The sequence below is a fragment of the Silene latifolia genome, chromosome X, assembly GCF_048544455.1.
Source record: "Silene latifolia isolate original U9 population chromosome X, ASM4854445v1, whole genome shotgun sequence".
In the NCBI taxonomy this organism is placed as follows: domain Eukaryota; kingdom Viridiplantae; phylum Streptophyta; class Magnoliopsida; order Caryophyllales; family Caryophyllaceae; genus Silene; species Silene latifolia.
The window spans coordinates 101,939,849-101,953,796 of record NC_133537.1 but is presented as its reverse complement, the minus strand read 5'-3'; the positions used below and the strand labels follow the sequence as shown (position 1 = coordinate 101,953,796).

The following is a 13,948-nucleotide window of genomic DNA, read 5'->3' as shown; positions in this document are numbered from 1 at the left end:
TTTGATTTTAGATTATTTCCTTCCGTCTCAAGGAGGCTTTTGTTCCTTGAGGCAATTCTCACCGTTTTCTTGTAATATTTTTGCTTATGCCCAGATCTCCTCGCAGTTCAGTATTACAACCTTTTGATCATGAACCAGAGTGGACTCTACGCAAACATAGAAACTTTTTCAAGGAAATAGCTGTAATAACTGATCTAAAAGCGTTAAAGACTTTACACGAGGCGTTCGTCCCAGAAACACCAATTATAGAAGGTCTAGTTATACTTGCAACACCCCCATATACCAAAGTGCCTTATCAAGGACCACCTCAGCATATAAGGGTGCTACCATCTCGGTTGTTCGAGGTAGTACGCATCATAGTAACAATAAAGAAACAACTTAATAAAAGAGTAATAAAGTTTACACTTCTCAAACAACTCCAAAGAAAAGTACAACTGAAATAAAGTCTCAAAGTACTAATGTCAGCTAAAGCATATGATGACTAGTGATGACATCGCCCGTCTATGCCCCGCAAGCTACCCATCAACCATCAACAATCATCACCTGCTAAACCAACTGGTCACCATCCCCGAATGGATCACCACAGTTTTGAAAACATAACACGGGGTCAGTCAACTATGTAATCAACAATGTACGCAGCGAAAACAGCTAAATTAAAACAATCAGTCAACCACCACCTTCAACAACCACAATTCACTGGTTACCCATCGCAACATGTAGCCCACACCGTCGGTTGGGGACCGTAGCCTTACCCACCAAATTCCCGCTCATCGCAACGAGTGAACCCAGATTATTAATGTGCACACCCCCTGGTGACGAGAGACACAAGAGGCGAACATGGGAATGAGACCATCTCTCGACATGGCTTACAAAATAATCTCAACCACAACCATCACCATCTCCTCCAACCAATCACCACAATATCAACAACAATGGTAAACAAGCAATAACAACCGCAATACACATAAACAATTACACAATCAACTGAGTAGGGAAAACCCTACCTTATTTGCAATCCAGAAAATCACAGCAACAAGATCAGAAAGGCTCTTCTACGAACTCGTCACCTATACACACATCATACCATCAAAATCTACCCTAATTCCCCCAACAAATCTAATTAGGGTTGAACAAAGATAATACTATAACCATAATGACAAAAGTACAAAGCTTACCAAAGAATCGACGTGAAGGGACGATGTGAAAACCCCCTTGTATCCGGCTTAGTGATGATTAAAATGATTAGGGAAGATGTATGTAGTTTAGGTTTAAAAAGAAATTATTAGAAAAGATTAAGAACTTCTTGAACGTCTTTATATACTTCCCCAATCATAAAAATCAAAACCGCGGAAAAACCCTCGTCAGACCGACAACTCGACCGAGTACAAAACCTACTTGATCGAGTTAGTCTAACTCGACCGAGTACTTCCATAACCAAAATTAACACGCCTGACAGCCAACTCGACCGAGTAAGCCCTACTCGACCGAGTAACCCATAAACAGAAACTTGTGGTATTACAATCTTCCCTCCTTAAAAATGAACTTCGTCCCCGAAGTTCACCTAAGTCCGACACAACGCAAAAGCCGCAAAACCAACTACTAAAACGACTCGAAAGACACTCAACCACTGACACAACAACTTATGGACATCTATAACCATCCCAAAAATGCCCCAAAACACATGTGATTATCTCTCACCCCCCTTAAAAAAAACAGGTTACGACTCCCTAACCAACCATACCTGATCAAAAGATGAGGATAACGCTGTTTCATAGCTAACTCTGCCTCCCATGTAGCCTCTTCAACCTTATGATTATACCACAACACCTTAAGTAACAGAGTTTCACCCTTCCTTGTCTTGCGCACTTTGCGATCCAAGATTTCTTTCGGTGTCTTGACATAAGTAAGTGATGTGACTTATATTTATGCACATTTAGTCCCCTAACTAACCTAGTTCGTATGCTTTTTTAGTGTGTATTAGGGTCATTTCTTGTCTTTAGCTTCCTATTATGCATGTTCTATGAGGTTTGGTGTCCTTGGTAGGAGAGGAGCACTAACCTTACCTAAACGGAGTAAAACGGAGCTAAATTGATAAACATATAATGACCAAGCACCAAAGAGGAGACCAATACTAAAGGCCTAAGTCAATAAAACAAGTATTTGGGCAATGACTAAGGTTCCCCACGACCCATGAAGGATCCCCACGGATTGGAAGGGATCCATTACAAGAGGAAATTGCTTGGAACCAAACTAATAATTGATTTTTTGGCTCTTAAACTATGATAGATGAAACGACATCGAAAAATCAAGTGATATAGGCTTTTGAATCACTCCAATAGAAGTTCGGATGAGGAAATAACGTTCGTTTTACAATCCGAGCTCAATAGACAAGCTGACCTATGATCCGGGCGTCCCAGACTCAGGCCGAGCATCCCAGACTCAGTACGGGCAACCCCAAGCTCAGGACGGACGTCCCCAAGCTAGGATGAGCGGATTGTTAGGCAGTCAAGAATGGAGAGAAGAACCATGTCCTAGGATCCGAGCGTCCTGAGCTCAGGACGAGCGTCCCAGACCTAGGATCCGGGCGTCCCGATGCCAGCCCGAGCGGATCACCTTACAGGACCAAGCATGCTTCAGGCCACAACGCGCGTGTCCCTGGGTAGTTGCTACTCAATCCGCGCATGTCCCTCGGGAGTTGCAAATTATCAAGCTTCTCTTAGCGTCTTAATCGTCATTTAAGCCCTTAGTAACCCTAATTCTTGTACTTAATCTTTAGTATAAATACCCCATTGTACTACCTAGCTAATCACGAATTCTCTCTTAGATAAAAATCTTCTTTAGATTAGATTAGGAGTAGATTAGAATAGATTAATCTCAATCATTCCACAAAATTATACATTAATCTTTCCTTAATTATTGTTCAAGTTTATTATTGGGTAATTGAAGATTAATTGGGTTATTATTGGAGAATTGACAACTCTTCATCAATCAATCAAGTTTTCTTCTATTATTCTTTGCTTTATATTTGGATCATAAAGTTTGGTATAATTCCTTTACTCTTTACTCTTTATTTCTTATTTCTTCACTCTTTTATCATGTTTATACTTGTTGTGATGATTGACACCATTGATAATATGTTTTCCATGATAATAGGTGAGTAGTTACTTAACTAGGATTAGTGGGGGATTAGGGGAGTTAATCATGGGATTAGAACTATGCTTAAATTAATATGCTTTCATAATTAAATGCTTGCTTGTTGTGATTTCAACTTATGAACATGTTATGTTTGATGAAATGCTAGACTATGAAACCTTGCATTTTTTACCCATCTCTTATCCTTTAAACAAGGCTTGTAAGATATAAGCCAACTCAAGCCTTGTTAGACCATGCATAGAGTTGAATTGGAAGGGACTAAGTCGACTTGTAGGTGTTGTAAAGTCTTGATCGACTCGGCTCCGGGACCTAAATCTTCCTAGGAATTGTAAGATATACACTAACTCGATTCCATCACAACAATAAGTTGCTTGCATCTATTTGAGAACATGTTTGTATGATCTATTACCATGAATCCCCTATGACCCCATGACATCCTAGTACTTTTAATCATTTGTTTACATCTTTTAATTTATTGCTTGCTTTACTTTATTGCTTTCATTAGTTTAGACTCATCAACTCCAACCCAAATCAATTGTGACACTAGCATAAATTGAGATAGATAGACTTAGAAACCAAAGCACACCGTCCTGTGGATCGACCTCGACTTAACCACTAACTAGTTGTTTGTTGAGATTATAAATGTGTTTGATTGGGCGTGTGACGATAACGCTACATCAAAATGGCGTCGTTGCCGAGGACGGTGTTATGTGATTAAGTTCTTACTTGTTTGTCTATTTTAGTTGTGCTTTAACCTTGAGGAACTTGTTCCTCAAGGTCGTTTTTACCGTTTTATTGTAGTTTCCTTGGTTGTAGTTGTTTCCTTGTCTTAGCCATGATGACTCAAGACTTGACATATGGAGTATGTGGTGGATATTTTGAGTATGACTATGGGTATGGGGAGTTTGAGGAGCAAGTCAACACAAGCCTACCTTACAACTCATACAATGAAAGGCCTAACTACTACCCCAACTTTTCCTACCAAAACTCCCACATCCAAAATCCACAACAACTACCCTCCCAATACCCACTTTACAGAGAATTCCAAATGCCACAATACAACCACTTTCACACCCACCCACAACAAGATGATGAGCATGAATTTGACATTCAAAATATGGTTCTCCAAATGATAGGAGATCAACAAAATTTCTTCAAACAAGTGCTAGAGGAGAGCCAAAATAGGGACAATGTTCTTCAAAGCATTGTTACCCATGGTGAGGAGTTGGCAATTCAAATTGCCCAAATGAAGGAAGCCCAAGTAACTACTCCTCACCATTCCTTAGAAATTGATCATGAATGCGAGTTTGAAGGAGTTAACTTTGATGAGAAGTGGGAAGAGCCAATTTCCTTGAGCTCTTGTGAGTTTGAAAGTGTGGTATTTGATGAAGAAGATATGAGGTTGCGTAAGCCAAATACTCTTAGCCTTAGTGAGTATGAGGGTATGTCATTTGATGTGAACATTGAGGTGTTGAAGAAAGGGTTAATGAAGAGGAGTGAAGCCCCCATTTATGATTCATATGAAAATAGCCATGATGACAAACCTATGGAAGAAGCTTATGCGGAACATGTGTCTTACAATGACTTATGGAATGAAGAAGAGGAATTGAGTTGTGAGATTGCCTCACTTGAGGAGTTTATCCTTGAGAAGTTTGAGGTATGCTTCCATGAAGAAGGTGAATGCCTCTTTCCTATTGACCATGAAGACCTTTTCGCACCCACCATGGAACCTATGATTGTTGGAGATGATATGGTAAACCTTGAAAAGGTCAAATTGTTGTATAAAAGGTATTTGGTGGAGAAGCTCAAGAGCAAAGCTATGAATGAGCTTACTTGTGGAGACTTGGCACCCACAATCTCAATTCCTAAGGTACCCCGTCATCAATACTATGAGAATTCTCCTTCTATTCTTGAAGGATTGATAAATTAGAATGCTATCACCATCACCATATTTGAGGGAGACAGGAGAGAATGGAAGCCTCCCGATGATAAGAATTTTAAGCTTGCTATTTTGGAGAACCAAAAAAGCTATGGTGGAAAGGCCAAAGAGAAGGGGAGAAATTTCCATAAGAAGCCCCTTGTGGAGGATTGGCTATATTCTATTTTGAAGTGGCCAAGGTCCTACTTGTGCTTATTTGAGGACTATTCACAAGCCTTTGATCGCCTACTAAGAGTATTGAGCAACATGGACAACATCAATAACCATGGCAACAAGGAATGAGTTTGGTGGAGTCCTTCCTGAAACCGCCATTTGTAAGATATCATATCCTTTGACTTTGCATTACCTTTACACTTGCATTTAGTTATATACATATACATTTAGCTTGCATTTGTGAAACATTTCATATTGCATTTACATTAATTATTTCATATGGTATAGTTTTCATTGTAATATATATCACATGTTTCATGTAGTTAGTTGCATTCATGCATAGCCACTAATGACCAAACCTATTCCTTTCTACTCTAGAAATAGTGCTTAAATCGGTTTGGGAAGGTTTGATCATAGGTGACCTAAGCATTTACTTAGAGAATACATCATCTAGTGTAGTTTATATTGCATCCAATTGTTATATATGTTATATAGAATTGCACTTAGTTAGAACATGCATTCATATCATATCATTGCATTTGTACTTCATTTCCATAAAATCAAAAATCCAAAAACATGTATTTATTTTTCATTCCTTCTCCTATATGTACATTGAGGACAATATCCAAAATAAAGTGGGGGATGGGAATTTATTTTCCAAAACACATAAAAATTGAAAATTTTTGAAAAATCTCAAAAATATGTCTTTTAATTTCATAAAAATCCATAAAAATTTGAAACATTCAAAAACCAAAAACATGTTCTTTAATTTAGTAGTGTAGAATTGTATATACTTGTGTTTTTGTTCTCTTCTCACATAGATACAACACTACATTTGAGGCATTGGCAAAGGGAATATGAAGACCGCTTGGTATGATCGTTCTAATCCCTATTTCCCTTAAATTTCCTTTTATTATTCATATGAGGAGGATGGGCTTACATGTCAAGGAGGATGTTGTGTATTTTGTTATTGCGGTTTGTATACCTATGTGTTGTTAGGAGTTGCATTTAGTTTATATGGCATAATAGTAGATAGAAGCATATACATTAGAGTTGTATATATGTTAGTTGCATTATGGCATGTAGTTGCATGGTTAGAAAATTTTGTGAAAATGCCTATTTGGGAGGCTTGACAAGTGTATATAAGGCCCTTGTAAATAATTTTTCTCCTTGAGACTTTGTTTGCTAGAATACCCTCAAGACACCCTAGGATGTGTCATACTAGTATCTTTTGACCCATATACTAAGGCCTAGTCAAGAGTACCTTGTGGTGTGATTATCCATTGGCTACCGTTTATTCCAAGGTGACCTTTGAAGCCATGCAACCGTTCTTTCACTTCTATCATCATATTTGCTCAACAAAAAGGGAATGGGCACAAAATCATCAAATTGAGTTCAAGTACAAAACCAAAATCAAAAAGTTTGCAAAGATTGCATCAATGAAAAGAGGAGCGAAAATAGACTCTTATGCTTTAATAAAAGTACCCTTGCTACAAAATGGGGTTACTTTGAAAAATATTCAAAAATGCAAAAATCGAAAATTTGCCAAGTATCAAAATGCCAAACATCAAAAATGGCAAGAAATGTTCTTCAAATGACAAATGCCACAATAAATTGGGGGGAAAAACAAATAAAAAGCAAACTACCATTGTGAAACTCAAAGCATATTGATCCCTTTTATCCATTGATCTCATTTTTGTTGCATGGTGGAGAGGGGACGACCCTTCTTCTTGTGTAGGCAAGAGGGAGAATTCCGCAATCCTACAGTGTTTCTAACACCATAAGAAGTCTACTCTTGACGAAAGCATTTAGCGATTGTGGACAAAGGTACCCTAGTTTGACACAACTTGGAGGTGACTTGTTGGTATCCTCTTGGACTTAGTAACTAGGAGAACCAATATCTATGATGGAGTGTGTACCCTTAAATTGCTTCCCTTGTAGATGACTTTCGCCACTTAGATGAGGAAAGTGGCTATTCTTTTATAGATGCGACCATTACTTGTTTTGTGTGCTTAATGATTAGATGTATCGCCATTTTGGCAAGCCCCACCTTGCCTTGCAAGAAAGCATCTTACCTCATGGATGTCTCGTTGTGAGTTGAAGGGGCGGAGTGAGACCCGCTAATTATCTCACATCGGCTATATTATTAGATTAGTATAAATAAAGGTCATAGTTTTAGTCACCTCTTTACTCGGGACGAGCAAAGATTCGGTTTGGGGATGTTTGATGTAACTCATATTTACGCACATTTAGTCCCCTAACTAGCCTAGTTCCTATGATTTTTTAGTGTGTATTAGGGTCGTTTCTTGTCTTTAGCTTCCTATTATACATGTTCTATGAGGTTTGGTGTCCTTGGTAGGAGAGAAGCACTAACCTTGCCTAAACGGAGTAAAACGGAGCTAAATTGATAAACATATAACGACCAAGCACCAAAGAGGAGACCAATACTAAAGGCCTAAGTCAATAAAACAAGTATTTAGGCAATGACTAAGGATCCCCACGACCCATGAAGGATCCCCACGGATTGGAAGGGATCCATTACAAGAGGAAATTTCTTGGAACCAAAAAAAGAGTTGATTCTTTGGCTCTGAAAGTATGATAGATGAAACGGCGTCGAAAAATCAAGTGATCTAGGCTTTTGAATCACTCCAATAGAAGTTCGGATAAGGAAATGACGTCCGTTTTACAATCCAAGCTCAAATAGACAAGCTGACCTATTATTCGGGCGTCCCAGACTCAGGACGGGCGTCCCAGACTCAGGCCGAGCATCCCAGACTCAGGACGGGCGTCCCCAAGCTCAGGATGGGCGTCCCCAAGCCAGGACAAGCGGATTGTTAGGCAGTCAAGAATGGAGAGAAGAACCCTGTCCTAGAATCCGAGCCTCCCAAGCTCAGGACGAGCGTCCCAGACCTAGGATCCGGGCGTCCCGATGCTAGCCCCGACGGATCACCTTACAGGACCAAGCATGCTTCAGGCCACGACGCGCGTGTCCCTGGGGAGTTGCTACTCAATCCGCGCATGTCCCTCAGGAGTTGCAAATTATCAAGCTTCTCTTAGGGTCTTAATCGTCATTTAAGCCCTTAGTAACCTTAATTCTTGTACTTAATCTTTAGTATAAATACCCCATTGTACTACCTAGCTAATCACGAATTCTCTCTTAGATAAAAACCTTTCTTAGATTAGATTAGGAGTAGATTAGAATAGATTAATCTCAATCATTCCACAAAATTACACATTAATCTTTCCTTAATTATTGTTCAAGTTTATTATTGGGTAATTGAAGATTAATTTGGTTATTATTGGAGAATTGACAACTCTTCATCAATCAATCAAGTTTTCTTCTATTATTCTTTGCTTTATATTTGGATCATCAAGTTTGGTATAATTCCTTTACTCTTTACTCTTTATTGCTTATTTCTTCACTCTTTTATCATGTTTATACTTGTGATGATTGACACCATTGATAACATGTTTTCCATGATAATAGGTGAGTAGTTACTTAACTAGGATTAGTGGGGGATTAAGGGAGTTAATCATGGGATTAGAACTATACTTAAATTAATATGCTTTCATAATTAAAAGCTTGCTTGTTGTGATTTCAACTTATGAACATGTTATGTTTGATGAAATGCTAGACTATGAAACCTTGCATTTTTTTACCCATCTCATCCTTTCAACAAGGCTTGTAAGATATAAGTCAACTCAAACCTTGTTAGACCATGCATAGAGTTGAATAGGAAAAGACTAAGTCGACTTGTAGGTGTTGTAAAGTCTTGATCGACTCGGCTCCGGGACCTAAATCTTCCTAAGAATTGTAAGATATACACTAACTCGATTCCATCACAACAATAAGTTGCTTGCATCTATTTGAGAACATGTTTGTATGATCTATTACCATGAAAGCCCTATGATCCCATGACATCCTAGTACTTTTAATCATTTATTTACATCTTTTAATTTATTGCTTGCTTTACTTTATTGCTTTCATTAGTTTAGACTCATCAACTCCAACCCAAATTTAACACCCCTGATTTTCGGCTAAATTAAAACTAACTTTTACATATAAAACGCGCCGAAATACAGAGAAATTATAATTAATATACAAAGTCTCTTCTTACAAATGTTTAAAATAAAATTTACAAGATAGAAAATGAAATAAAACTTTTACAAAGTCTCTAATAAAAATTTGACTTGAAAGCAAATCCTTTTGAACAGCAGCGGAAGTCACCTGAAAAGAAAATCAAAAGACAGAAAGGAACTACCCCCATGACGAGTATCCCAAAAGGGAGAAAACACGTCAGCCGGAAAGCTTAGTAACATATTATACCTCAATATAAGCAGCATAGTTTTTGATCATGGCGTGGAAACACAGACATGTAAAAATAAAAATAAACATAGAGAATAATAAAAACACTCCCCGTTAACTAACTTGATACCGTCGTAGAGTACCAAAGATAAATTTATAATTTCCAAACTACTACTATAGATAGCGGAAGTCAGGGTCGAACCACAGAGAGGCGATGCAATTAATAGTTGTCTATAGTAGTAGTTTGGAAATTATAAATTTATCTTTGGTACTCTACGACGGTATCAAATTTTGGCGCCGTTGCCGGGGAGGTAATTGTTTAATTTTTAGTTGTTTTTATTTTAGTCTTTTTCTTAGTTTAAGGGACATCTATTCCTTAAACTTTTCTCATATTCTACTTGTAGCTTCCTCTTATGCGCAGGTCACAGGCTGGTGAATTGAGACCGTTAGATCCTGAGATCGAAAGAACTTTGCGCGAGTTGAGACGATCATCTAGAGTATTGCCGACAGAGGAAGAGCTGAGTACTCTGTCCAGTTACTACGAGAACGAGCTATTTGAGGAGGATCCACCTTCATCTCCTGTTTCTACTTCCTCAGCTGAGACCGTTACATCTCCAGATGTGGCTGAAGAAGCAAGTATAGCCAGTCACTCCGAGCCAAAAGCTGAGAATCTCTATAAGGGATTCGCGTTGCCAGCCGGGACGGAAAGGAAATTCGAGCCAAAACCGTCTTATATTAACTTGGTTGAGAGAAACCAATTTGGGGGAGCTGCAAATGAATATGCAGCTAAACATATGGAGACATTCATTGACTACTGTTGTTCCATACCCCCACCAGCAGGTGTGACCCAAGACCAGGTGAAGGAGACGATGTTCATATTCTCGCTTCGTGATGCTACAAGGGAATGGTACCGAGATTTGGATCGAGCTGCTAATAGGATTACTGATTGGAATTCGCTGGCCCTAGCATTTTACAAGAAATATTTCTCTGCCTCGAAGACCAATGCGATTAGAGCTCAGATCACGAGTTTTAAACAGGGTCCTGATGAAGATTTTCATGAGGCATGGGTCCGTTTCAAGAGACTAGTGCGAACCATTCCGCACCATGGGTTTGAGAAGTGGTTTTTGTGCAACCAATTCTACAATGGTCTTTATGACGATCAAAGAGCTATCCTAGATGTTGCAGCTAATTGGAGATTTCAAGAAAATAGCGGTGAGACAAAGGGGTGGAAAATCATTGATGACATTGCCATCCATAAAGCTGAGCATGGAAATTCTAGAGGAAATCAGAGAAGATCGGCCGAATCTCCTGCTCTAGCTGCAATAGAAGCCCTTACTGCGAGATTTGATAAGATAGATTTTGGGGGATCTCAAAAGGGAGGTATATATAAAGTTAATGCAGTTTCAGACGGTCCCTTTACATGCAAAAGATGTGGTGCAAGAGGACATGTTTCGGAATTTTGTACCAGTTCGAATGAAATATGTGCTGCCTTTCAACATTATAGGCAAACTGGCACTTATCCCGATCCCTCTAATGTCCACCCCAATTTGAGGTGGACTAACCAGAATGTCCTTAATCCGGGTCCACCACCGCAGCAGCAGCAGAATTATGTGCTCCCTCATAAGCAGCAGCAGTTTCAAAAGCCTCCCTATGTGCCTCAGCAGCAGCAATTTCAAAGTTCTGACATTTCCGAGTTGAAAAACATGGTTCAAAATCTGTCGGGTTTGCTGCAAAAGGAGTCTCAAGCTAGAGAGACTTCTACAAAAATGTTGGAGAGTCAAATTGCCCAACTGGCAAGCAAAAGTGCAACTCGAGCTCCGGGGCAATTACCGTCGCAGCCGGATCAAAAAGAGACCCTAAATGCTATCACTTTGAGGAGTGGGTCTACCCCTGATGGGCCCGCTATGGTCGAAGATGTCACTGAAAAAGATGAGGCGGAACCGAGCAAGAAAAAGGCCGTAGTGAACAGTAACAAGAAAAAGACGATCGCGGGTATATCGATCGATCGATCGACATACCCTTGGCGATCGACCAGATCCGCAAACAAGATGCGACTTCTCCTGGTTACGAGGAAGTCAGTCGATCGACCGTCCAACATGGTCGATCGACTGAGGATATTGCTGATCGTGAACCTTTTCGTCCTCCAATGCTAGATAACTTGAGGGACCACATGTTTCGGGGTACGACAACTCCGAAATTATTGAGGCAAGATCCAAATGCTGATGGGTCTATTCCGGTTCCAAAGTATGACCCAATGACGATTAATGGTTCATTCTTGAGACGGTCTGAAGAAGGTTCGAGCTACAACAAGGACAAAGTAGTGGATTTTCAGCCTAAGTCCACTGATGCCGGTATGAGAGACTTAGAGGAGAGGGCTAAGTTGCTTCTTACAGCCCCTTATCCAGAGAGATTGGTGCCGACAAAGGAACAGGTATCGTTTAACAAATTTGAAAATGTTATTCGTAGTTTAAATGTGCAAGTTCCTTTCCTTGAATTAGTTAATCAAGTGCCTGCTTACACGAAGTTTATGAAGCAGCTTTTGTCTAAAAAGAAGTCACTTGACACTGTGAAATCTGTCGCACTAACTGAGGAGTCTTGTTCTTATTTGACTCATACTGCACCTCATAAGCTAGCAGACCCAAGTAGTTTTCAGTCCCATGTAATATTGGCACCTTTTCTATTGAGAAGACCTTGTGTGATCTAGGGGCCAGTATTAGTGTCATGCCTTTGAGTCTTGCTAAGAAATTAAAATTCACTAGGTTTGCAGTTACTAACATGATAGTACAGATGGTTGATCGCTCTGCGGTCCAGCCTATAGGAGTCTTAGAGGATATTCCTGTGCAAATAGGAAAGTTCTTTTTCCCAGTTGACTTCGTTGTACTAGATATACCCGAGGATGCTCACATTCCTATCATTTTGGGTAGACCATTTCGCACACTTGCCGTGCGATTATAGATGTTCGCTCGGGGACATTGACCTTTAAAGTAGGGAAACATCCATTGTTTTTGCCCAGACATACTAAGAAGAAAGATCCTATGTGGCCAAATCACTTGTAATACGATTTCGAGAAGAAATCTTATTTTGTGCTTTCGATATGCCTTCCCTATGCCTACTCCTGTTATAACACCTCCGCCCCGATTGGGAGCAAATTGGAGGAAGATTCTTCATTTTAGATATTGCAGAAATGGTTTGGGGAAGTTAGAGCCGTTCGTTGCTCCAGCTGTGAAGGAGCCAATCGTTCAAAGAGGCGGTCTAGGATGTCTTAGCTATGGCACTGATGAGGAGCCTGATGAGGAGCCAGTCAAGGTGACGGAGTCCGATTTGGATTTTGATGAGCCAGACGAGGTCATTTATTGGAAAGATGTTAGAGACGTTGATCCGTTGAGTTCTGCGGATATTGGAATTGATAGGAGTGCAGCTGAGAAGATGAGCACTGTAGAGGCTACTTCTTGTAGTCAGAAGTCGAGCAAGTGAGCCATTACGTGGCCATTTTTTATCAACTATTAGTTGATTAAGACTTTTCTAAAAAAATATTGTATTGCTTTTGTTAGACTTTTTATTGTTTTGGTTTGCGCGAGACTTCGCTTTCATAAGTTTGCTTAGGATTTAAGGACTTTAGACCATTACATTTGGGTTTTTGCGCAATTTTAGGCGCGTTATTATGTGCATTTGCAGGTTCATAGACCATATTAGCTCAATTTATTAAGCTAATTCGAAGAAAATCAGAACTTACAGCAGGTATCTCAGTCGATCGACTGCTTGCTATGGTCGATCGACTGAGCCGCGATTCCAATTGGTTTTTTGTTCCTGTTCACCCTGGTCGATCGACTGCCTTATATGGTCGATCGACCACTTTCGTTGTTGTACCTGTTTTCGATCTTTCCCCTGCTGTGTTTGGTCGATTTGCGGAGTTGAGGGAGTCTTTTCTCCACTTTATTCTCCGATTTATTTCTGTTTTCTTACATTTTCTTATTTTGCACATAATTTTGCGTTTCGTAAATTGCTTTCTCGGAATTACGCGCGGTACTTTTGTCTCTTTTCAGGTACCTATGGTAGCACTGCTGGCTACTGAAACCTCCTAGCTCATGCTGGTTTGGGGAGGTTTTCTTCTACGCTTAAAGTCTTGTGAGTTTCCGAGTTCCTCTTCATGTCTTATTTAGTTAATTTATCGCAAATTCCCGTTTCCCTTTTATTTCATTACATGATTTTGCACAATGGGGACATTGTGTGATTTGGTTTGGGGAATGGTTTTGCGCTGCATTCACATGTTTTATTGCATTTCTGTTTCACGTTTATTGCACTTCAATTTGCATTTGTTATTTTATTTCCTATATATATACACAAAATTCAAAAAAATTAAAAAAAATTCAAAAAAAATTCAAAAATATCACGTTTAT

General features: G+C 39.5%; 1 non-coding gene across 1 annotated transcript; it reads right to left on the bottom strand.

Annotated features, from left to right (window-relative positions):
• Positions 1-10,555: 10,555 nt before the first annotated feature.
• Positions 10,556-10,662, bottom strand: LOC141625699 (small nucleolar RNA R71). The gene has a single exon (XR_012535465.1). It is a non-coding gene; the product is annotated as a small nucleolar RNA R71 (small nucleolar RNA).
• Between the last annotated feature and the right edge of the window lie 3,286 nt (positions 10,663-13,948).